Genomic DNA, 23613 nt, shown 5'->3' with positions numbered 1-23613 from the left:
TTGATTTATTTATTGTTGGTGTTTACATCGACAGGGAAACTGGCAATCCTATATAAAGGCAATTCAGACTGAAGTCGAATGCACCTGCCATGTGCGGGGTTCGAACTCACAACACCAGTGTCGACAGTCGAGTGATACTATATATGAACTACTTAGACAACTCAGCCACCGAGGTCCTCTGTGCATTTTGGAGGAATTGCAAAAATGATTCAATATGGTTACGGATATAATCAGTCAAGGTTGAGACCCTATGTAACAATTTAGTTGACAAATCATTACACAGTGTATGTGTCGTACATAGTTGCAGACAGAATTTACTTAATGACAAACAACTTTGAATCCTAGTTCAAAAAAAATTGAGGGTATCAGTGGCGGATCCAGAACTTTTTATAAGGGGGGGGGCCTGACTGAATTAAGGGGGGCCAGCTCCAGTCATGCTTCAGTGATTCTCTATATAATCAACCAAATTTTTCCCACGAAAGGGGGGGGGGCGGGTCCTTCAGGCCCCCCCTGGATACGCCTATGGGTATTAACGGTGTATTTTGCATAACGTGTAATTGCGACACAGTTTACAAATATAAGAAAAATTAGTAAAAACCAAAATATATATGCTATTTTGCAAAAACCTTATGAAATCGTAAACGCAGAGTATATCAATTATCATCATGCTGATTTCACCCCCTTTCCCAATAAAAAAAGTAAAACATAATTTGTGATCATCATTCTGTTTGCGATGAAACAATTTAAAAGTTCTAACTAGTTATTTTTAAAGTTTAAATAGTGCAACTCCTTTTTGTTTGTTTGATATGCGTGCATTTAACTACATAAGTAATCGAATGAATTATTATTTGTTTCTCTTTAAGGTCTAATATAATAAATATATTCCTCCATATTTATTTTTTTTCTTTTAAATTTTGTTGTTGTTCAACTGTTTGAAGGTTTAGAACATATGAGCTAGATATTTTTTTATGTTTTAAATAGCGCAACCATTTTTATGTGCTTATTATTAAAACATTATGTCTTTCAAACTGAAATACTTTTTTTTTCTCTTTTAGGTCTACTATGAAATTCCTCGTGCTTATTTCATTCCTACTTGTAGTGGGCTGTGGACCAAATGAAGTTGACAGTCGACATAGTGTACCCGGTTATAGAGGTGCTGATGAAGGTGGAGGAGGATTTAAGTGTTCCTGTTGTTTCGACAGAGTACGTCGTTTTGGGTGCTGTGTTCCAACATGTGATGATTATTAAATGAAGTTGTTGAAGGAAAACAACTAAAGTATTCTTACAATGTATTAAAATTTTACAATAATACAATTAAAGTACGTCGTTTGTGGGTGCTGTGTTTCAACTTGTTGAAAGGAAAAAGTATTGTTATAATATATTAAAACTTTACAACATTACAATTAAACTGTTAATATTTATCCAAATATTGTATAGTGATTCTTGAGCAATAATGCTAGGAATCAAACTAAAAGAAAAAAGCTGAGCTATCAGAACATGTTCAGACTTCCAAAGATCTCCAGGTTATACAAGATCCTCATCCTTCTTTCTATTTTATGTCAAATATGATTAAAAAAACTTGGAACACGTTTTTTCTTGTCAAGTGTTTTCCTTGATTTCTGGAACATCACCAATTGCAAGGTCCAGGTATACCTTAGCGATGTCAAATATAATATCTCCCAGACAACCCCGTGGCAGAGTGAATTTGAGGTTTCAATTAAGGAGCATGTATCGCTCACCTGTTAAATTTGCATCATTTGATACAAAACAGTAACACTATTTCAAATAGTTTCAAACAAAAACGCCCAAAACATGTAATATCATCCTTGGAGGGCAATAACTCTTACAAGGAGACAACTGACGATTTCAGGAATATTGACTATTTTGATGTATTAGCCATGTCGATATTTTTGCTATTGACAGTTTCTCTACTATAGTTTACGCAAAAAAAACTTAGAATAGTTAAAAACGTCTTTCGGGGGCAATAAATCCTATAAGGAGACTGTTGATTTTGTTGATATTACCAAAAATGGACTAAACAGTTAAGGTTAATAATTTACAAAGGCAAGTAAAAGAACGCTATAACACGTAATTAAGATGATAAACAACGTCAGTAACTAGAATCTATACTTCAAGATCATCATGTACTATTTGTGAAGTTGACACGGAATATTTATCAACAAGGTCTTGGTATGTTTCGGTGAACTTTTAGAAAAAGGACGAGACGTTCTTTGACATAATGACCCTGGTTCATTAACTTTCTGCTCAGACACTGGTGACGACTTATAAAATCTGAGTAGCAGCTGCATGCTCTTGAATACCGAATGAGTTGTGAAATGTATATACCATATGCAGACGAAGATGGTATTTTGCTGTCATGGTGGGGAAAATTTATAATTTCAAAATTAAAATCGTCCCTTTTGTCGTAGATTCTGGTACTTAGATAACCGCTTACGTCAAATTCGAGGTATAAGTAAAAAAAATGATGCGGAGGAAGTGTGTCTGACGCTGCTGCCTTCCTTGGACATGGTCACCATTTTAGGCTCCCTCTGAGGAATTAAACCCAGTTATCCGTTCTGCCCTGGTAGGGATATCCCGTTCCACCTGAAGTTGATAGAGCAGACATTTAATAGATGCGGTGCTTCATGTATTAGCTCCACAATTACCACAGTTATTTTAGTAGGAGTAAAATTGAGAATGGAAATGGGGAATGTGTCAAAGAGACAACAACCCGACCATAGAACAGACAACAGCAGAAGGTCACCAACAGGTCTTCAATGCAGCGAGAAATTCCCGCACCCGGAGGCGTCCTTCAGCTGGACCCTAAACAAATATATATAACAATATGATATAAGGATCCAAAACAGATTTTACTATATAAAAGTGTTTTACTTAGACACACAATGCCTAATCTTTGAGACAAGCATATGACTTTGGCAGGATCAATCAGACTAGTAGACGCAACCTTATTTACTTCTCGGTGAGGACGAAGCCATGGGGCTTGGAAAGGGCCATTCAAAAGCTCATTCGTCCGTCGCTTGTCATTTCCGCCCCTTCTTTCTTCTACATCTACATAGGTAATCCGTAAAGAGTCGGTAGACTCTTTACGCGAATATGTTGAAATAAAGTTGTGGTGTCATCCAAAATGTGCTCTTTTAAAATCATATGTACAGGTGTTTTATAAAAAATAAAGGTACCAGTGCAGATAAAAACGCGTGTGTTGATTTACGGATATATGTGTGGTATGAGGTGGGTCCTGAATGCCTCATAGTCATCAATGTTCAATAGGCTAGGCAGTAGTTTCTTCCAGTTCGTGGTGGTTCTGGCTTTAGCAGGAGCAATTCTGCTGGAAATTCGGGGATGTGGACCACAGCTTATACTAGCTTATTGACTGATTGAAACGGAGATAGTGGATACCATATGTAAAAGCGCTATTTAAATATCTAAGTGAATAAAACCATAGACAGTGAAAACAATATATAATGTATTCAACAAGTACAACTTTTATCATGAAATCCAAATTTAGAGAAATGGAGCATTCATTAACATCATTATTACCCGTATTAAGTAGGCATGTGGCATATGCACTATCCTTGAAGGGCGATTTGGAAATGCATAACTTCAGTCCTCACTTAACAAATATGTACTGAATAAGCATCATGCAACTTATTAAATAAAGAAATATGAAATTTGGAGTTTAAACAAGGGGGATAACAATTACAAAATAATGATATCTGCCAACCCCCCCCCCTTTTAAGACAAACGATAAATTTCATAAATAAAGTCTGAAAACTTAAATAGCTATTACATTTATGTATCTTTATCAATAAGCACGCAAATGCAAATGTCATATAAAATATAAATATGAATAATTTGTAATGATTAAACATTAAAAAAAATATATATCAGTAAAAGTTAAATAATGAGACTGTTCAAGGGAGACCACAACACCAATCTGCTACAAGAAGCTATGTTTTCGTTGTTCAGTACTTTATCCTAATCTGACAAATCGTCTTCTTTTAACCATACACTACTAGAGCCATCTTAAGTAACTAGCTCAGCTGTTTACTACTTAATGCTGTCTTTTGTGTGGTCTTCCTGGTGGTAGCTACTTTGTGCAGGTTTGAACAGGAGCCACAGTGAGGTATATTTTTCATTGGCGTCCGTCGTCCATTAATATTTACAAAAATCGTTTTCTCTGAAACTACGCGGCCAGTTTAAACATAACTTTGGTTCAGTTTGTGGGTAAAAATTTTATTAAACACCAAACGCTTCCATAAAACCTTCAACAAATTTTACGAAACTTGGACAGAATTAAGCTTCTCCATGATCAAGAGCCAGCATGTAGAGAAATATCTAAACACACCAGTAGTTTTTTTTTTTTGTATCAAGGTAGCTGGAGTGTTTAAATGTTCGACGATAGATTTTTCTTAAACTTTTGCAAAAGACTTCTGTGTCAATTCACTTTCAAATTTCAATATAAAAAGTGGGTTATTTTTCGTTAGAATACATTGAATTTTAACGAAATAACAGTTATTCTTATATGAGTTATATCGGGGAGACATAATTTTTCCTTATATTGGTTAAAATTCAATTAGAGTCTGAGAATTGCTTTTTATAAATAATTCCAAAATATCAAAAAAAAAATAAGGGGCCATGAAGAAAAATAAAATAAAAAGAACCCACAAATTTTCCTATCAAATTCATTATAATTACCATCATTTTAAAAGGATTTCCTCTGAAAATTTTGAATACACTTAAAACATTTGTTTTTTTTTTTGATAGTTTAACCATAAAACAATTTTTGCAACATGCTCAGAAAAAGACACCCAATCTACCTTAAGTGAAAACTGGACAGTTATTTTTAACTAGCATTTAGACACGTTGTTTTTTAGACATCAATAATTCTATACGGAATTTTATGAAACTTTGACAGAAGCTTCTTGATGATCAAGTCAAGAGATAGCACCTTAAGCGAAATTTTGAAGATGCTTGTGTTATATTTTACCGATGCTTTTTTATATATTAAATTTAGATAGTCTGGGCTTAGTTTTTTGGGAAAATCAATACCTTTTGCAAACCTCCTTGAAATGGTAAGAAAATTGAACAGATAATTCTGCATTATCAGGAAATATAATCTGAAGAAAAAATCCGATTTTTTTTACATTTCTGTATTTTACTCATAATTGGGCTAAGCTTTTTTTTTTTGTTAAAAAGGTAAAATGTTTAAAGCATCAACAAACTTATCAAAACTTTCGATAGACACATGTATAGCTATCGACTTGGTTAGCGACTATATATAGCTTGCTCAATTGAGTTTTGAAGTGTAAAATTAGGGAAAAATGTTTATTTTTATTCTATTTTCATAATTTATCATATCACAATTTACTGCACCATTATCTTTATGTCACATGTAAACATGGTAGCTAAATCTTCCGTCACAGCAATACTAACAAATGTTTTCACTCTTGATATTTTGGTAAGTGTCACGTCATCATCGGTTGGTTTCCTGTAATCAAAATCAAATAAAGCATAAGTATGCTAGCATGACAAGTTGTCAGACTTTTGGTTTTGATCCTATAACTTAAACGAGATATATCTAGAAGGGAATAAGCGGGAACGGATTTTTCAGACGTTTAGGTTTTTTATTTGTTGATTTACTGATTGTTTTACATTGTGTGATCCATGAACAGGTTGCTATAATTTTGCAAGGCCTGCTGCTCAAGGTGGATCATCACTAAATATTTCCTCAGATAGAATTTTTTATACTTTGCCAAAATACAGATTTTACAATGCTTTTTTTCAAAAATATGATAAAAAGTAATGGTCACTGTGCTATTTTTTACCAAGCTACAAGTCGTGCAAAATTACCCAATTTTGCCTAGATTATTCATGAAAAAACACTTTTTGTGAATAAAAAAAATCTATGAGATAGACTTTTGAAATAAAAATATGAGAAGATAGGTTTTATAATAACGCTTTAAGAAAATAAAAAGAAAATATAATGTCACCGAACTTAAGTTAAATAAGCGATAATTCAACATGTTTTAGGAGTAAAAGCCCATGCATGACGATTTTGACCCATTTTGATATTTCTTTGTAGAAAATAATGGCAGAGAGAAAGAAACTGTAAGTATCATAAATGGTCAGAAAAAAAGATCTACAAATTATCGTTGAATAACGATTGTTACTAATGTTTATGTTATTTCTGAAGAAACTATAGATGAGTTGTTGGACAGAAATAGCAAAAATGATCATTCACATCATTTGGACTCTGGAGGATAATTGTCGCATTGGCACATCTCCTGATTTTTATATAATGGACAAGAAAAAACTTGGCCTGGGAAACATGATCAGAAATACATACATGTAGTCTCTAGTCTGTTTTCGGTAATCGAATATATGAAAGGTGGCTGGATGTAAATTACATCACACTTCGATTAAACACTAAACATAGAAATAGGCAGAAAATTAAAACCCCATGGTGATATTATTAAGCAACCAATACCTTTATTTGCATTCAAAGTTACCTGCACAATTTTAAAAGTTCAGGGTTATTTTTTTTGGTGCTTGCCTTTGAATTCACGAGACACAAAATAATATTAAAACATCTCAACATTTTTTTGTTTTATCTTTTATACAAAAAAAACGTAAAAAATCTTCATTTTCGTCTTTATTCAGATATTTTCAACGATCATCAGCACCGATCAGGTTTAGAACCTCAAGCATTTGACTCGCATGACAACTTTACCCACCGTTGGAATAGTCTAGGTAATCACACCTTACTGTGTCATTTTCTGCAGCACACTAGAATGTTTCAGACAATTTAAAAGCAAACGTACCACTTCCCTCAATAGATATAGAATATCAGACATAATATTCCATATCAGTCCTGGTATTACTCAAAGTCTTCCATATCAACTGGTAGAGTATTTTGATAACTTCTTAATGTCCAGTGGCAAGTATCACATGCATACTAAGAACGATGTCGTGTTAATATGAAATGAAAGTATCATGTTTTGTCGTATACAAACATGCTTAGTAATATAATAGGTTAGCACACATGTACATATCCCTAGGAAGACACACCATCCTTCTTAGACCCGATGTGTTATCTCTGAGCCGACCAGACTGTTGTCGCGTGCTTGGTAAAGAGGCAAATACCAATGTGAAAGTCTTTGTCTTGACCCAGCTTGGGATCGATTTCATGACGTTCTGCAGTCAAGGCGAATACTCTTCCAAGTGACTATCAAAGTGGCCAGGAGTTTTAAGAAAAGTATAATAAGGGGTAAAGGAATTCTACCAAGAAAGACTAGAATGAAGTGTCAAAATCTATCTACCATACATTTAAATTTATAGGTACATTCTTTATAATTTCATTGAGTGCATTAATTCTAAACTAACAGCAGATAAAGGGGATTACAGAAGACCCCTTTAAGACAAAGGGTCATCTCTTTAGCTAGTTTTTACAACGTTACATGTGAGGTCGTCGTTTATTGTTGTTATATCCAATTGAGATGTCCTGAAATCGTATTTGAACATTTTTTGTACCAAGGAAGTTTACGTCTATCCTCAACTAATAGCTAAGTTCTTCGATATCAACAATAAAAAACAATTAAAAACATTACATACTAGTATATCAAGACGCTGTGATTATTTGTTAGGTACTTACGCGTTTTCAATATGTTGCCTAGAAAGGGTCTTCCCGTTTTTACTTTGATGAGTTGAACAACTCTCTGCCTCAAACGTTAGGTCTTCATCGTTATCCATTAATGTGATTTCATAAACATACAATTGTTGGAAAGCGTAAGGATTTTCTCCAGTCTCTTTAAATTCTCTGTCGTAGAAGAAAACTACGGAGAAGTTGAAGTCTGGTTTGTTATCTATAAGACAGTAGAAACAACTAATGTGATACTTTGGATATATATATACTATACTGTTTAACATATTTGTTTTTCATTCATTATTTTGTACATATATTAGGCCGTTAGTTTTCTCGGTTGAATTGTTTTACTTTTGTCATTTCGGGGCCTTTTATAGATAACTATGCGGTATGGGCTTTGCTCATTGTTGAAGGCCGTACGGTGACCTATAATTGTTAATTTCTGTGTTATTTGGTCTCTTGTGGAGAGTTGTCTAATTGGCAATCATAACACATCTTCTTTTTTATATATAGAAAAAAATGGAAATCAGATCACATTTAGCTACACATACCAACCCGTTTGTAGACATCCGTTAAAGACTCGTGCCATTCGCGATGGAGTTGGTATAATACAGTTGTTAACAAATTATTCTGGGTATTTTTTTAATTAAGACATCACACTATTTCCCCTCATATGAAATCATATACGAAGTACCCTTATTTCCCCGTGGCAGTCCAGCTTTTTTTTGTATTTGTATTGGGATGGAAAAGCGTTGGCAGACGCACATTTTGTTTGAAGCCCGGAAGCACTTCGTACTAAAAATGTGTGCACGATAAAATATAATTTTGTAATGCTTTTCGATTGTTATCAGACAATGTGTGGATTCTTATGAAACACGCATATAATGTAATTTTAGATGTTTGAAATAGACATCCATAGAAAGTATGTTGCTATTTTTCTGCTGTAATTTTTCTCCACTTGTAAGACATATGCTTTGACAAATTAATTTAATCTAACAACGTTAATGAGTTGATTTACATATACCCCGATTCCGGAAAAAAACATGATATTTGGTTTTTATTGAAACTCTTCCTGTAATGATCTGGGTATAAATATATATATGATCACTAGAAAATCGTAAGATAAAAGGGGTCAATCATAAATTGTAAATCAAAGGACAAAAAAGAAAGAAAAGATACACAACATGATATACTACCCTTCCACAAAAAGGACCGTGAAAAGAGCAACACGGACTCTTACAAAAACATGAGTTTACCATAGGTGTTCTGAAAGAGTAGACAGCTGGTTGTCTACAAGTGTAAAGTACTACAAGATATTAAAAAAAATCGTTTGGAATATGGAAAAAACTCATTAAAGACACCAGACTATTAATTTGGTACGTCAGACCCGTATTTCGTCTTAACCGGACTCACCAATGGCGACTGAATCAAAACAGTTGCAGATGAAATCATATACGAAGTTGAAAAGCGCTGTTAATTTCAAATACATAAAATTTTTACCAAATATTGCTTATAAAAAGGGTGATGTGGTATAGTTGCCAGCAAAGAAATATTCACAAAGACCAAAGTCGTCATACCCAATTGATACAGAAACACATTGATTGTATTTAAAGAAAACAAAGTGAAATTTTATGTTTAGAGTCCGTGGTTTTCAACAGACAACGGCATTCCCACGGGAACAAATGGTGCTCCTTTCTTGTCGACATTTTCTCTTATTCATACAAGGCACTGTATACAAGAGTTTCTAAGGAAAAAATAAAAAGCAAGCAAGAATTATCCTTTAACTCCATGTTCCGCTATTTAGAAAATGTCCTCTCACTAGATAATTCGAAGTTCAACGCATCTTTACATTCGAACTTTAAATAAACGATACAACAAATACAGTTAAGTCTAGAAATTGAAAATGTGGTCGGTTGAGAACAAAACTTTACGACAACAGAGATGATCTCAGCTTCCCAATTGGTAACTTTCCATTTCTATGTAGCAACAATACAGCAGCGCCTGAATAGGGAGTATATATCTCCCAGTTGATATAGTATTTCGGAGCTTGCATTTCCTATCAAGATTTCCCTGATGGAGGATTCCTGTTAACAAGGTAACTATTAAACTATGTTGGTTGACCGTTACGGAATATATGTTTCACAGATGACGACGGATATGTTCCAATTGTGGGAACCATAATCCCGTCCCCCTTTCCTCGTATGTGACATCACCGAATTAGACTTATCACGAGTGTATACTTACATGTGAAACACGATGGGTATAACATATAGTTGAATAATAATACTTACCTAAACTTAGTGCTCTTTTGTTTGAATATAAATGAAAGTTAGCGATTCTTGTTGTCCGTTGTTTCTTACACTCTAATGGCACAGTCCATTTAGTTATTCCATGGTCAAGATACACTAATTTATTTGTATAAATGAGAAAGCTGTTCACAATCTGCAAAAATATATAAATCTTAATCATTGTTTGTTTGTTTGTAGTGCAAAACTAACACAACGTTACATCTGAAATTTACAGAAACATTTCGATCAGTCGAGAAAGGCTCATATTTTTGTCAAATCCTGAAGACTGTGACAATTCATTTTTTTAATAACTAAATATGTCCTGTTCTTGCAGGTGAAACATGAGAGTGTTTTGTATATATTATTGAGGAAATCACATATGTCCGTTACCATGGACGAAATGTACATCGTTTTAACCTTTAAAAGTAATCAATAATCTAACGAATAGCCAATGAAAATGTCGTTATATTGTCTCATGGTGCTTGAAATGCCAATTAAATTAACGCAGTTTTCGTATCACACTCTGTGCAGTGTGAAAAATCATTATCAATAAGCAGAAAGCGCGTGTGTATGGGTTAGGGGGTGGTGTGAGATTGGTAATGACTCTTTTTCATTGTTCTTGTGAAATGTAACAGTCGTCATGCGACTCTAACAGACGATATAAAACTTTCCATGTATATATGTATATAAACATGTACAAAAATTGTATTATTACTTCTATCACGAGTATTTGTTGAGGATGTTGATTCTTTTCGGACGTTGCATCTAAAAGTCGCCCGATCTCCAATCGTTTTGAGTATGTGTAATTTAGCTCAATGTCATTTAGGGAATCCGACAATTGAATATTGCCTATTTTTTATCCACAAAATTTTGCGCTAAGGCTCCAAAACCCATATTTTGGAGGACATGTGTTATTCTGTTATCTGCCATGTTTACGGGACGTGTTATGGTATACCGTCCGTCTGTTCGTCCGTCTGTCCGTCCGTCCGTCGTCAACATGTCGGACAATAACTCAAAAACGCTTTAACCAATTTGCATTGGTGACTTGTTTATATCTATCGACATGAGCTCCCTTTCGATTTTTACAAATTTTAGATTTTACGTTTCTGAGTTACGGGGTTTTATCCATTAAAAAAGGGTGATTTTCCAGTTTTCGGACAATAACTATAAAACACTTTTACCAATTTGCAAGAAACTTTGGTGAATGGTTTATATATATTGACATGAGCTCCCTTTTGATTTTTATAAATTTTATATTTTATGATTCCGAATTATGGGGTTTTATTCATTAAAATAGGGGGATTTTCCAGTTTTCGGACAATAACTCAAAAATGCTTTGAGCAGTTTTCATGAAACTTTGGTGAATTGTTTATATCTATTAACGTAAGCTCCCTTTCAATTTTTATAAATTGTAGATTTTACGATTCCGAGTTATGCGATTTTGTTCATAAATGAATGAAAAATGTGTCCATGGGACACAGATGATGCTCCCTCTTGCATATAAAGTTATGAAGGGACATAACTCAAGAACAGTAAAAGTGACACTACAAAAATTCGTACTTGATCTGAGTTTTGTGGTAATAAGCATTGTATATAAGATTCATAGCATTTGGTTGAGGCAAAGTAAAGTTTAAACCTTCTGCAATTGTTCGCATCTGTCCTAAGTCAGGAATCTGATGTTCAGTATTTGTCGTTTGTTGATGTGGTTCATAAGTGTTTCTCGGTTTCTCGGTTTTTATATAGAATAGACCGTTGGTTTTCCCGTTTGAATGGTTTTACACTAGTAATTTTTGGGGTCCTTTATAGTTTGCTGTGCGGTGTGAGCCAAGGCTCCGTGTTAAAGACCGTACTTTGACCTATAATGGTTTACTTTTATAAATTGTGACTTGGATGGAGAGTTGTCTCATTGGCACTCATATCACATCTTCTTATATCTAATTAGAGAACAGAAACGAACAATTCAGCAATTTTTTCCATTTGTAAAGGGACATAACTCTAGAACGGTAAAAGTGACGCTACCCAAATGCGTACTTGATCTGCGTTTTGTGGGAATAAGCATTCTTTTTAAGTTTCATAACATTTGGTTGAGGCAAACTTAAGTAAGAGAACGGAAACAAAAAATTCAGCAATTTTTCCATTTGTAAAGGGCTTAACTCTAGAACGGTAGAGGTGACGCCACCAAAATTCAAACTTGATCTGTGTTTTGTGGTAATGAGCATTGTATATAAGTTTCATGTCATTTGGCTGAGGAAAACTAAAGTTAGAGAACGGAAACCATCTTTTTGGACGTACGGACGTACAGACGGACAAGGGTAAAACTTAATGCCCCCTCGGCTACGGCGGGGGCATACAAGTTGGTGATTTCCCAATTTTCGGACAATATTTTTAAAGTGCTTTGAGCAGTTTTCATGAAACTTTGGTGACTGGTTTATATCTATGAAAATAACCTCCATTTAGTTTTTTTATAATTTTGATATGACATTGAGACGTTTTTGAACTTTATATTTATTTATGTAAATATAAAGTCCCTGATTGATTCAAATACCACAATTGGCAATTAATATAGGATTTCCAATAACATATTTAATATATAAGATATGTAGAACATACCGTAAATCAATTTAAAATTATGAAAGAACAATGCAAATCAATATAGAGTGTCATTAACGTATTAAAAAGTAGTTTCATATATATAAAATCTCGCAAAATTATGACCCATAGTTTTGGCATATCCACCTATACCCATTAATAGGAAGTTACACCCCTCGTGAATATTAGGCTACGTGAAGCTATACAAGACTTTAGATACATGCCTATTTTTCTTTGACATTTTACCAAAAATTTAGCCACGAATTATAAGAGGATTAAGTATATATTGAGAAATGCAATACACTATGAGCTAGAAGTAAAATATCAGCCATTTCCAAGATTAAAGGTAATGATTTAAAGATTAAAGTTTATAATTCCAAGATTAAAGTTGGAAATTCTAAGATTAAAGTTGATAATTCCAAGATTAAGTCGACAATTTGAAAAAAAAAGGATGGCCCTATTACGCTTCCGTAGTTTAGAGACATTCACAGAATATACAGTAAACATGGTTAATGTAGTAACAACATAATGTAATGCATATTGCACATAACAAAGAATAGCAATGACATATAGTACAATTGTCTAACAACACAAATAATTCTTTTGAAATAACACAGAGATGCAGTGTCAGGAAATAAAGGCAATTACATAATTATAAAGAAGAAATGACAGGACGTAAAGACAAAGCGACAAAACACATTTGATATTTACACTAAAAGACAGTTACGACGTTCCATAATTTTGCTTTAAAATAGAGATATTGCCGTGACGGTTTATTAATGTCACAAAACTTATATGATTATTGCATGTATTGTGCATGCTCCTGAATATAATCATTCTAAAAGGTCAGAAAAGATTGATAGTTTTTATTTTTTATTTACGGAGGTGACATATTTTAATTAGGAAACCATTTAACTATTGAGTACGTCTTTGGCAAGAGACACATCTTTTTGAAAGCAATACAAAATGGCGGCTTCCTTGGTATTTGAGTTTTTTTTTTAGTTAATCAAACTACTAGTATTACATGTATTATTTTTTTTATTATTATGCCTTTTAAACAAATCGTCAAAATTATGAAAACTCGAAAATATTTAGAAATGTTCGATAGATAAGTATTACAAGGACCTTATATAATGTTTGTTAACATTTTCTAGTATACTTACCGTTCTATTTGAAGAGCATGTTGTATAGTTCTGCCTAAAAACGACCAAATCGCTGAATATGGAACCATAGCAATTTGGTAAATTTATAACTATCTTGTCAGGTTGAATTGTGTCTGGATGTACGTATTTTAGTGATGTTAAATTTACCATAGCTAACCACCCACTGCTTGCACAGGAAACTCTGACTGTATCCATTACGGTAGCCACTTAATAAAGATTCATAAGTTAAAGCTACACTTGAGCATTGATGAAAGAGCATGTACAATTATTAATTATATTAATAGAGGTAAATATTCAAATATACCTTGAAATTGTGTTATATTCTTATCTCAGTTGATTTGGTGTTGGCTATAAAAACGACATTTACCGCTTTCATCATGAATAGTATATAAGAATGACTTATTAAAGAGGGTGGTAAACATGGTAAAGGGTTATTTTCGTGCAACGTGTTTTGTCATTTTTATTTCACGTGCAACCGTGAAAAAGGTTCGTTATTCACCGTGTTTCGTGAAATCGGTAAAAAACCAACGTGCAAGAAATTTTTAATTGTTTGTTCATCGTGAAATGGCAATGTTAATTTGCGTTCTTCCGTGCAGATACCCCCCTTTTTCACCCCTCATTCAAGAGCATACCAGATAAAATTATTTAGGGTAAGCGATACTAGTATTTGATATTGAGTACATGTAATTTGCCTTTTTATGTATACATTATTATTACGTAGCTTTATTTCAGAATTGACATCATGATTTCTAATTTTTATTAATACATTATCTCATTCGGATATTCTTGACACTGAGAGTTAATCAGCAAGTATTGTCTTAATTACAATTGTTAAATTAAAAGGGATATTAGATATGAATAATAGGAATCTTTTTTTGGTTCTCTAGATCACTTCCAAAATTAAGAACACGTTTCGAAATTCTATTTGATATTGGAGTGTGATAAAAAATATACAGATTTATGGCGATTTTAATGAAATGTTCGAGTAAGGACACAACCATATGTGAGTACTTATAGTTTTTTATGCGGAGGTATCTCACAAAATCTCATAATAGATACCAGGCTAAAAATCAAGTACGCCAGACGCGTGTTTTGTTCACAAAATTTTACTCAGAAGCTCTCGAATCAAGACAGATGGAAGCCCGAATCATTTACACTGTTGAAACAAAAACAAAAAAAGTAAGGACGTATCTGGAAAAGGATATTGGCTAATAATGCCAAGGTAAGACAGGCTTGGCTAGAGGTATAGGGGGAGGGTTGAGATCTCATAAACATGTTTAACCCCGCCGCATTTTTGCGCCTGTCCCAAGTCAGGAGCCTCTAGCCTTTGTCAGTCTTGTATTATTTTAAATTTTAGTTTCTTGTGTACAATTTGGAGTTTAGTATGGCGTTCATTATCACTGAACTATTATATATATTTGTTTAGGGGCCAGCTGAAGGACGCCTCCGGGTGCGGGAATTTCTCGCTGCATTGAAGACCTGTTGGTGACCTTCTGCTGTTGTCTGTTCTATGGTCGGGTTGTTGTCTCTTTGACACATTCCCCATTTCCATTCTCAATTTTATTAAGTGTTTCGAATGATTTTAGAATTTTATGAGCAGACTGTAGCAACGAGTTTTTAATCTGAAAATTTATGAAAAAACATATCAAAATTAATTTATTTGCGTATTTCCTTACCTGACCATGTTAGATTAAAGCCTTTTGATTCCTCCTGTTCGTTGGTTTTATACCTTATGTAAAATTTGTCGGAAAACAACAAGAACGACGTTCCTGAAAATCCCGAGAAATGTCCAAGAACTTGACCGTTAGGTTCATCATTTACCTTGTAAACACACACAGAGAAAAAAAAAATAAATTCATCAACAAATGTACTTACTCGAAAAAAATAAAGCCATAATATCATATTATTTCTAACATCGAATTTATTGAAATCTGCTGACCTCTAAATTTTATTAACATGTGTATAGTTAAGGAAGATATCAAATATAAAACCTTCAACGGTAAAATCCAGATTATATAATAACAATAAACATCAATTTCGTATAAAAGAAGTATATCGTAACAAATTCAGGTAGGCAATGAGAATAAAAGTCTTAGAGAGGTTTGCTTTTCACAAGAAAGATTTAAACTCTCTTTTGTTTTCTATGTTGTTTTTTTTTTTCTATTGCTGTTTTTATTTATATTGTCAGTTTGTCGTCGAATTATGAGTTTGAATATTGCTTTGGTATCTTCAGTCTCTCTTATATGTTATGAACGTAATTAACTCAAAATAGAATGAGACCAGTTGCGTCGACACACTTGAGATGTGGATATTTTTATGAGCATCACCGTTGCTATATTAGAGACCTGATAATTTACATTTAGGATCTTTGAAACAAAATGTACTACTATTATTTCTTATATAAACAATGCTACTATCAATCATCCTGATTTTTTCCATTAAAGATATGTCTTGAGAGTGATTTTAAATATAGTTATCTTTAAATCCGAGTTTGAATTACAACATAGTTGAAGAACATAAGATCTGAGTTTGAAATACAATATAACTGTGCAACACAAGTTATAAATAAATGTAATTGAAGGCTTTATGATTAATCCTACCAGTCTTTTATTTTGGGTTCTGGTGTATCGTATAGCCATATTAAAGCCCTATCAATTATTCACATCTTAATTGTTCACCACTGCTGTTGTCGTTTACATACATGCACGAATTGATCCGAGGTAAAATAAGTAAAAAAAATTGACCAGCAGTTGATAAAAAAAAACTATTTATACATTAAGGTACCTGAATATAGTCTCCGTCATCTGCCATCTGTAGATCCACGATTTCAATTTTATATATAGCCTTTTGAGGTTTGATTATGTATACACAGTCTATACCTGGTTTGTAAAACTGACTTCCATAATTTTCTGAAGTTATACTACCGGACCGTCCGAAGTAAAAGTGAACACAATCTGTAAAATAATGTGTAATTAGAATTATTTACCAAAAAAAAACCTAGGAAAAGGGTGAAATCCTGACAAAAACTGTCAAACATTTTCTCCAATTGGAATACATATAGGTTTTCGCAGCTGGGATGCTTGTATCTGTATCAGTATACAATTAGTTTGTGTGGAAATGAATTTAAAATATCATTATCCTATCTATGAAGTAAGTATGGCATTACTTCATTCATAATGTTACCAAAACTCTTTTTCAATGGATAATGTGCACGACGAAGATACAAAATATTGTTGTTAAGAATTATTTGTGATTTGGAGAAAAGTGAAAATTATGAAATAAATATAAAAAAATATGTTTATGTTGACTTAATATGTCGACTAAACATTACACTCTAAATTGATAAATAAAAAAAATAAGAAGATGTTGTATGAATGCCAATCAGACAACTTTCCACCAGAGACCAAATGACAGAGAATTTAACAACTATAGGTTACCGTACGGCCTTCAACAATGAGCAAAAGCCCATACCGCATACTCAGTCATAAAAAGTCCCGAAATGACAAATGTAAAACATTTCAAACGAGAAAACTAAAGGCCTGATTTATGTACATAATGGTGAACGAAAAACAAATATGATATACAGCAGCAAACGACAACCACTGAATTACAGGCTCCTGACTTGGGACCGGCACATACAGAATGTGGCGGGGTTAAACTAGTTTACTGGCGTCAAATCCTCCCCTTACCTCGGACAGTGGTGTAACAGTACAACATAAAAACAAACTATAAAAAGCAGTTGAAAAGGGCTTAACTCATCAGATCTTTTGTTTTGATTATGATTTTTTTTATTAAAATAAAAAATAGGATATATATAAAGAGCTGAACGATATTCTTAGGTCCCTGGTTATTAATTTGTTTTGTCCAATCGTTCCACATTTCCTTAATTTTTACATTCGTTACTGCAATTGTGTCTTTGTCTTGTCGAATTAAAGTTGCACAAAAGTCTTATTAATGAAAAAAAAAAGTTGTATTTGGGTAGAAATAACTTTCTTATGCTATTTCAAAAGATATTGCGACAAACGAGGTACCATTTGAAAGTATAGATAAGTAACAGGCATTTCCAAAACAATTGTTTTCAGCTAAAATGATACAACATGTACGTTTATATTACCATAAATGGCATACAAATGCTACAAATATATGTCTCAGACTTGTCATATTGACATATAATCAATTTGGAATATTTACCACTCATTCGATCATATACAATAGAACCAGCAATCATTCTTTAGGACACAATAATAGTAGTTTGAGACACAGTTTTGGAGGACGTATACGTGCTTTTCTATAAAAAAAACAAACTACCTACCTGGTTGCTGCAAAGCGTACTGTGCTAATTAAGAAACTAGAAAACGACGAAAAATTTTCAAAAGACTTTTGGCTGTCTCCTTTCTCGACTGTAAAGGAAAATACTAGATCAGGAATAAATTGAAGAAGGAAACCATTTTTGGGTTTAGGTAAGGTTCTTGAAAAGCATACTTGTCTTAACGTTAGCTCAAATTGATTACGACTGTGTCTTCACCTTAACGGTCTGTGCATAAACGTTCAGAAATGTTGCATTCAAAAGTTATATATTATGTAATGTGCAGAATTTTTGAAAAATGATCTAAATTTTCTTACCAACATTAGACAGTATCGTATGGTAACGTAACCATAGCATCTGAACTAACGATTTTATGACATTCAGTTGTCATTTTTCGGACTGACTTTGAACAGGAAATTTGAAACCAAAAATTTGATAGCCAGTTTTTTTTTTAAAAATACATAGAAACGTTAGGAGCTTTATGAAAAGAAGGAACTTGTTTGTTTAAAGCTGTGGTCAACATTTCCAATTTCCTCATCAAAGTTGACCGTAGATGAATTAAGATTATGTTTTTATGTCCCTTTTGGTCATGTAGCTCTTCATGTGTTTTGGTCTTTAAATGTACATCCCTTGCTTTAAATATTTTGATTTGAGCGTTCCCGATGAAGGTAAATCCAGAAAAGCGTTCTGAAACTTACTTTTCGTAGTTAATAATAGTTTTACTTCCCTCAGTTTTTTTTTTGTTGCCTTAGTTTGTCCCTTCCTAACCGAGTTACGAGCTTTGAACATGAAACTACTGTCGCCTTAACACATACCTTTATTATAGATTTCAGTGCTGGGGTATATGAGTTGAGCGCAACATTCGTTTGAGCAAATTATCTGTTGATGCGATGTTTCATGCTAGAATAATTGATATTTAAGCGAATTGATTGCACAACACAATGTACGTGAATGACATGCATGGCTTACTTGCCTCCAAAACATTTTACACGCGTAAACTGAAAGCTACAGATACCGGAATCTATTTTGGAAAATGTACACTGTGCAATATGCTCTTCCCATCCACCGCATGTTAACCCGTTTACTAAAAAGTCGGGTCCGTTGAAATCAAAAGGTTCATGACTAAAGATTGGTTTAGTGTCCCTACAAAAATAAAAATATGTTAAGATAAAATTAAAATTACTCTAAGACGGTACTGTTGGTTAATCCCTTAAAGTTATTTTAAGGATGCAAAGGATACCGCGTTTCTTAAAAAGAGCTGTATTATAAGGTTCTACGATGAATTGTATTCATAATCTACAAAAAATAAATATCTTACAAAGTTCGTTAAATGAAATGAATTTTGTTGTTTGTTATGAATACTCATATTACGTGACATATATAAGTTACTTAAAACTATCATAATTTAATATCAATTAGTCGACTCTCGCTTCAATATCAAGAGTAGACTCGTATTTTGCGCTCGATTTTGCTGTTATCCTCCCCATCATAATATACAAAAAAGTTGTAGCATGGTTGCCAATCAGACAACTATCCCATAGATGTTAGGAAATATAGGTCACAGCCTTCAACAAGGAGCAAGTCCTTACCGTATGATATGCTATATGAGGCTCCGCCATGACAAAATGTAAAACAATTCAAAAAAGAAAACCAAGGCCCAAATTTATGTACAAATCAACAAATTATTAACAAAAACAACCGCTGAATTACAGGCTTCTGACTTTGGACAGGTATATATAGGATGTGTTGGGGTTTAACATGCTTGCAGGCACCCAACTCCCCCTACACTGGGACAGTGCTGTAACAGCACAACATAAGAGATCTTGATACAAAACAAATTTACAGTTGATGTCGACAAAGAACGAATCTATACGACAACATAAACATGTCCCTGTTTGAATATGTTTGAGTCGCAATACTCAAGAGGCACCCGGATATTAAATGTCTATCTACCTGTTGATTTCAGTGGTGGTGTTGTGTATCATTATTTTCTTAATAGATGATTAATGCAGTAATTGAAGCTTTAAAAAAATGGTTCTTAATGGTATATGATGCCTCAATGTTTTACAGATTTTGGTGATAGTATTGGTACATTATTGCCTCATATAGCCACTAAACAAATCAACAATCATGACTGTCTCTCCATGTTTTCACCTCAACAAATGTGACTTAACACAAACATTTTAACTATTTAAGCAACACAGCGGGCATCGCCAAAGAAATAGGACTGTTCATATGAAACCTCTTAAAGAATAAAAGAAAAACATTTTACCAACTTCTATATATTCACTTTCGGATGCATTGATAATGCCTTGTTCATGTTGTTAATCAATAACCCAATTTTAAGTGAATGGTTGCATCTGATATATTTATACACGTAAACGTCATAGCTGTTAACTTCTATGTCATTTGGTCTCTGGTGGAGAGTTGTTTCATTGGCAATCATACCACATCTTCTTATTTTTATATCGAAATTAAGGATACTACCGAAACTAGAAGGTTTGTGTCATGCCTTGATCTTGATTCCTTGACACTTACACAAATTTACGATTTCAAACTAGAGTTATGACACGCATGCCAACATGGTCAATGTCAGCTTCCCTTTGTCAACTTCTCGTTTCTCAGCAGTAACATACTTTCTGTCCCATCCAAACTGATACTTTACCCTCCTGCATGATCATATAATACCAAATTGTGTGCTCCTGACACAAAAACAAGCTCAAACAGAGTGATTCAGGTTGTGTAGATGAACGACTGAAATCTTTACTACAACTGTTTAAAGATCTTATCACATAATTGTTGCCCGAAACGATGCTTGTGTGTAGCAACGCAATAGGGATATATTTTTGTCGCTTTAGATATTTTGATGGCAGAATAGTCTGAAAATTTAACCATAACATTGTGACTGAGTGTAGATTTGCACGACACGCTTGCCCTGTCGACACATCTGGTCTCTTTCCTTTGAAGTTGATGTAATACTCTAAGTAGATATAAGAAGATGTGGTATGAGTGCCAATGAGACAAAAATCCACTCAAGTCACAAATTGTAAAAGTAAACTATTATAGGTCAAAGTGCGGCCTAAGTCAATGATTTGTAAGTTCTAATGGATTTATGAGATTTGACCACTGACTGGTTACTTTTTCCTCTAAAAAGATGTATGATAAGGTCTCTTTTTGTTGTCCCTCGAATTTGAAAATCAAAGTAAGACAAAGAAAAACCACAAATGTTTGCAGATCATTGGAACAGAAACGTTTGTATACACATCGTAAAAAAATTCTTGTATACACAAATTCCAATATCGTATATCGTGCAATATGATGTTTCTTTACCCTCGACAACTACATTTTATATATTTACAAAGTAACAGTTCAATGAATATAAGATGGTGATACAATCCACAAATAGAATTTGTAAAGAGTTCATACTTCAACAGTTGATGTTTTCGGTCCAGGACAAAATTGAAAAAAGGGGGATGGTACCAAACATGCAAAAGGACATTCAAACTCATAAGTCGAATCTGTCAGCACCATAGCAAAAACCGAAAACGAAGAAGAGACAAACAACAGTTTACAAAATCCTTTCATTCCAATACCCTTACCTGAGTAATTTCTGTGTTAAGTTAGTACTCTGAAAATGAATGTAACAGACTGCGAGAAAAAACGTTTATTTTACAGGAATTGTTAAAAATGGTATGACACGATATAAAAACCTACGTTTCTTAAAACAGAAAAGAGAAAAGTTTCAAGGTGTGAATCATCATTTTACATGCCAAAGTTATAAATTAAACCTCATTTTCAAACTGTTAATTTCTATAAAAATAAAAATGAAATTAAAATTAAAATTACTATACAGTTACAAGAGTGTTTCATATAGCATAAAACGACAAACAGCTAGCTAGTATGAAACTTATCACAGGTTTTGCTGCAAGAACATTGTTTTGTATTAATTGATTCATACAATCATCAAAAGATAATATACTTTTTTTTAAATCTCGAAAAGTATTAAATAAAAGACATAAAAACCTTGCCGACCTCGTATGTCATTGTAACATTTTAACATTTTTTTTGCCGTCTTGTGTGTTTTTGTGTTTTTGTTTAATTGACATCTTGCAATTACAATTTCGTTTGAATATCATACCTATATCCAGTAGCTGTGCTGCAAATAACCTTTGCTGCATCTATTGTTATTGTATTATCACACATGCTACCCCAACTATTTCCGTCACCTATATAAACTCGTCCTTCTAAATCATGTTGTCCTTCTTCCAGCTTTACTTTCCAATCACCTGAAAAGTATCATATATAATGTTGGTAGCTATTAAATATTTGGTATTCCTACCATGCCTACATTTGTTTGTTTTTTGTTTTAAATGATCTCTTTTGAATGGAGTGAATGGATTAGATACAGTAAACTACTGTCGCCTTAATTCGTGAGTATACATAAAATTGAGAAAGGAAATGGGCAATGTGTCAAAGAGACAACAAACCGACCACAAAGCAGAAACATAAACACAAGGCCACCAATGGGTCTTCAACACAGCGAGAAAATCCCGCACCCGGATTCAGGATTCAGCTGGCCTCTAAACAAAAATGTGGACTTGTTCAGTGAACTCCAAAACATATAAATGAACTAAAATTAAAAAAAAACATATAAGACTAACAAAAGCCAGAGGCTCCTGACTTGGGACAGGCGCAAAAATACGGCGGGGTTAAACATGTTTTGTGAGATCTCAACCCTACCCCTATACCTCTAGCTAATGTAGAATAAACAAACACACAGCAATACGCACAGTAAAACTCAGTTTAAAAGAAGTCTGAGTCCGATGTCAGAATAGGTAACAGAAGAAACTAAGCAAAATGACAATGATACATAAATTAACAAAGGACTACTAGAAGTTACTGACATGCCAGCTCCAGACCTCAATTAAACTGATTGAAATATTATGTCTTCATCACTTGAAAATCAAGCACAATCCCTCCCGTTAGGTGTTTAGTATCATTCCATCATAAAATATATGAAAAGAACATAACCCGTATCATGCCAACAACTGGTTTTAAAATAAATGTGTTTATATCCGATGCAAAGACCCTATGAGTGAATTAACATTAATTCCAAAATATGCCATCTTTAATGACCTGACAACAATATCGTAACTATGTTCCTTCTGAATAAATCTGTTTAAAGGTTTGATTAGCTTTTTAGGTGAATGACGACATTTTTATGCTTTGTATAAAATATTACCATAAAAGATTGGATGTGAAATACCTGAACCTATAAGATGTCTGCATGTTGATTTATATTTACGAATGATGTCCCTGTACCGATGATAAAATTTTAGTAAATGTTTTGACTAGTTTTTGATATCGAAAACCCTGGTGTAATAATTTTTCAGTAAAACAGAGATTTCTTTTGTTAAAATCAAATACGTTGTTACATACACGAGCGAATCGAACAAGTTGAGATATATAAACATGATAAGATGGTGACAAGGGAACGTCACCATCTAAAAATGGATAATTAACAAAAGGAAAAGAAAAATCTCACAAAACATGTTTAACCCCGCCGCATTTTTGCGCCTGTCCCAAGTCAGGAGACTCTGGCCT

General features: G+C 33.4%; 1 long non-coding RNA gene across 1 annotated transcript; it reads right to left on the bottom strand.

The window, feature by feature from the left end:
- Window positions 1-5400: 5400 nt before the first annotated feature.
- On the bottom strand, window positions 5401-15502 carry LOC127723007 (uncharacterized). Its single transcript, XR_007991789.1, has 5 exons — window positions 15380-15502; window positions 13704-13909; window positions 9955-10105; window positions 7673-7883; window positions 5401-5509 (listed from the first exon to the last, which is right to left on the bottom strand). It is a non-coding gene; the product is annotated as an uncharacterized LOC127723007 (long non-coding RNA).
- Window positions 15503-23613: the final 8111 nt, after the last annotated feature.

The sequence above is a fragment of the Mytilus californianus genome, unplaced genomic scaffold (assembly GCF_021869535.1).
Source record: "Mytilus californianus isolate M0D057914Y unplaced genomic scaffold, xbMytCali1.0.p SCAF_13, whole genome shotgun sequence".
In the NCBI taxonomy this organism is placed as follows: Eukaryota; Metazoa; Mollusca; class Bivalvia; order Mytilida; family Mytilidae; genus Mytilus; species Mytilus californianus.
Note: the sequence above shows the minus strand (reverse complement) of the source record. Positions and strands in the feature narration are given on the sequence as shown.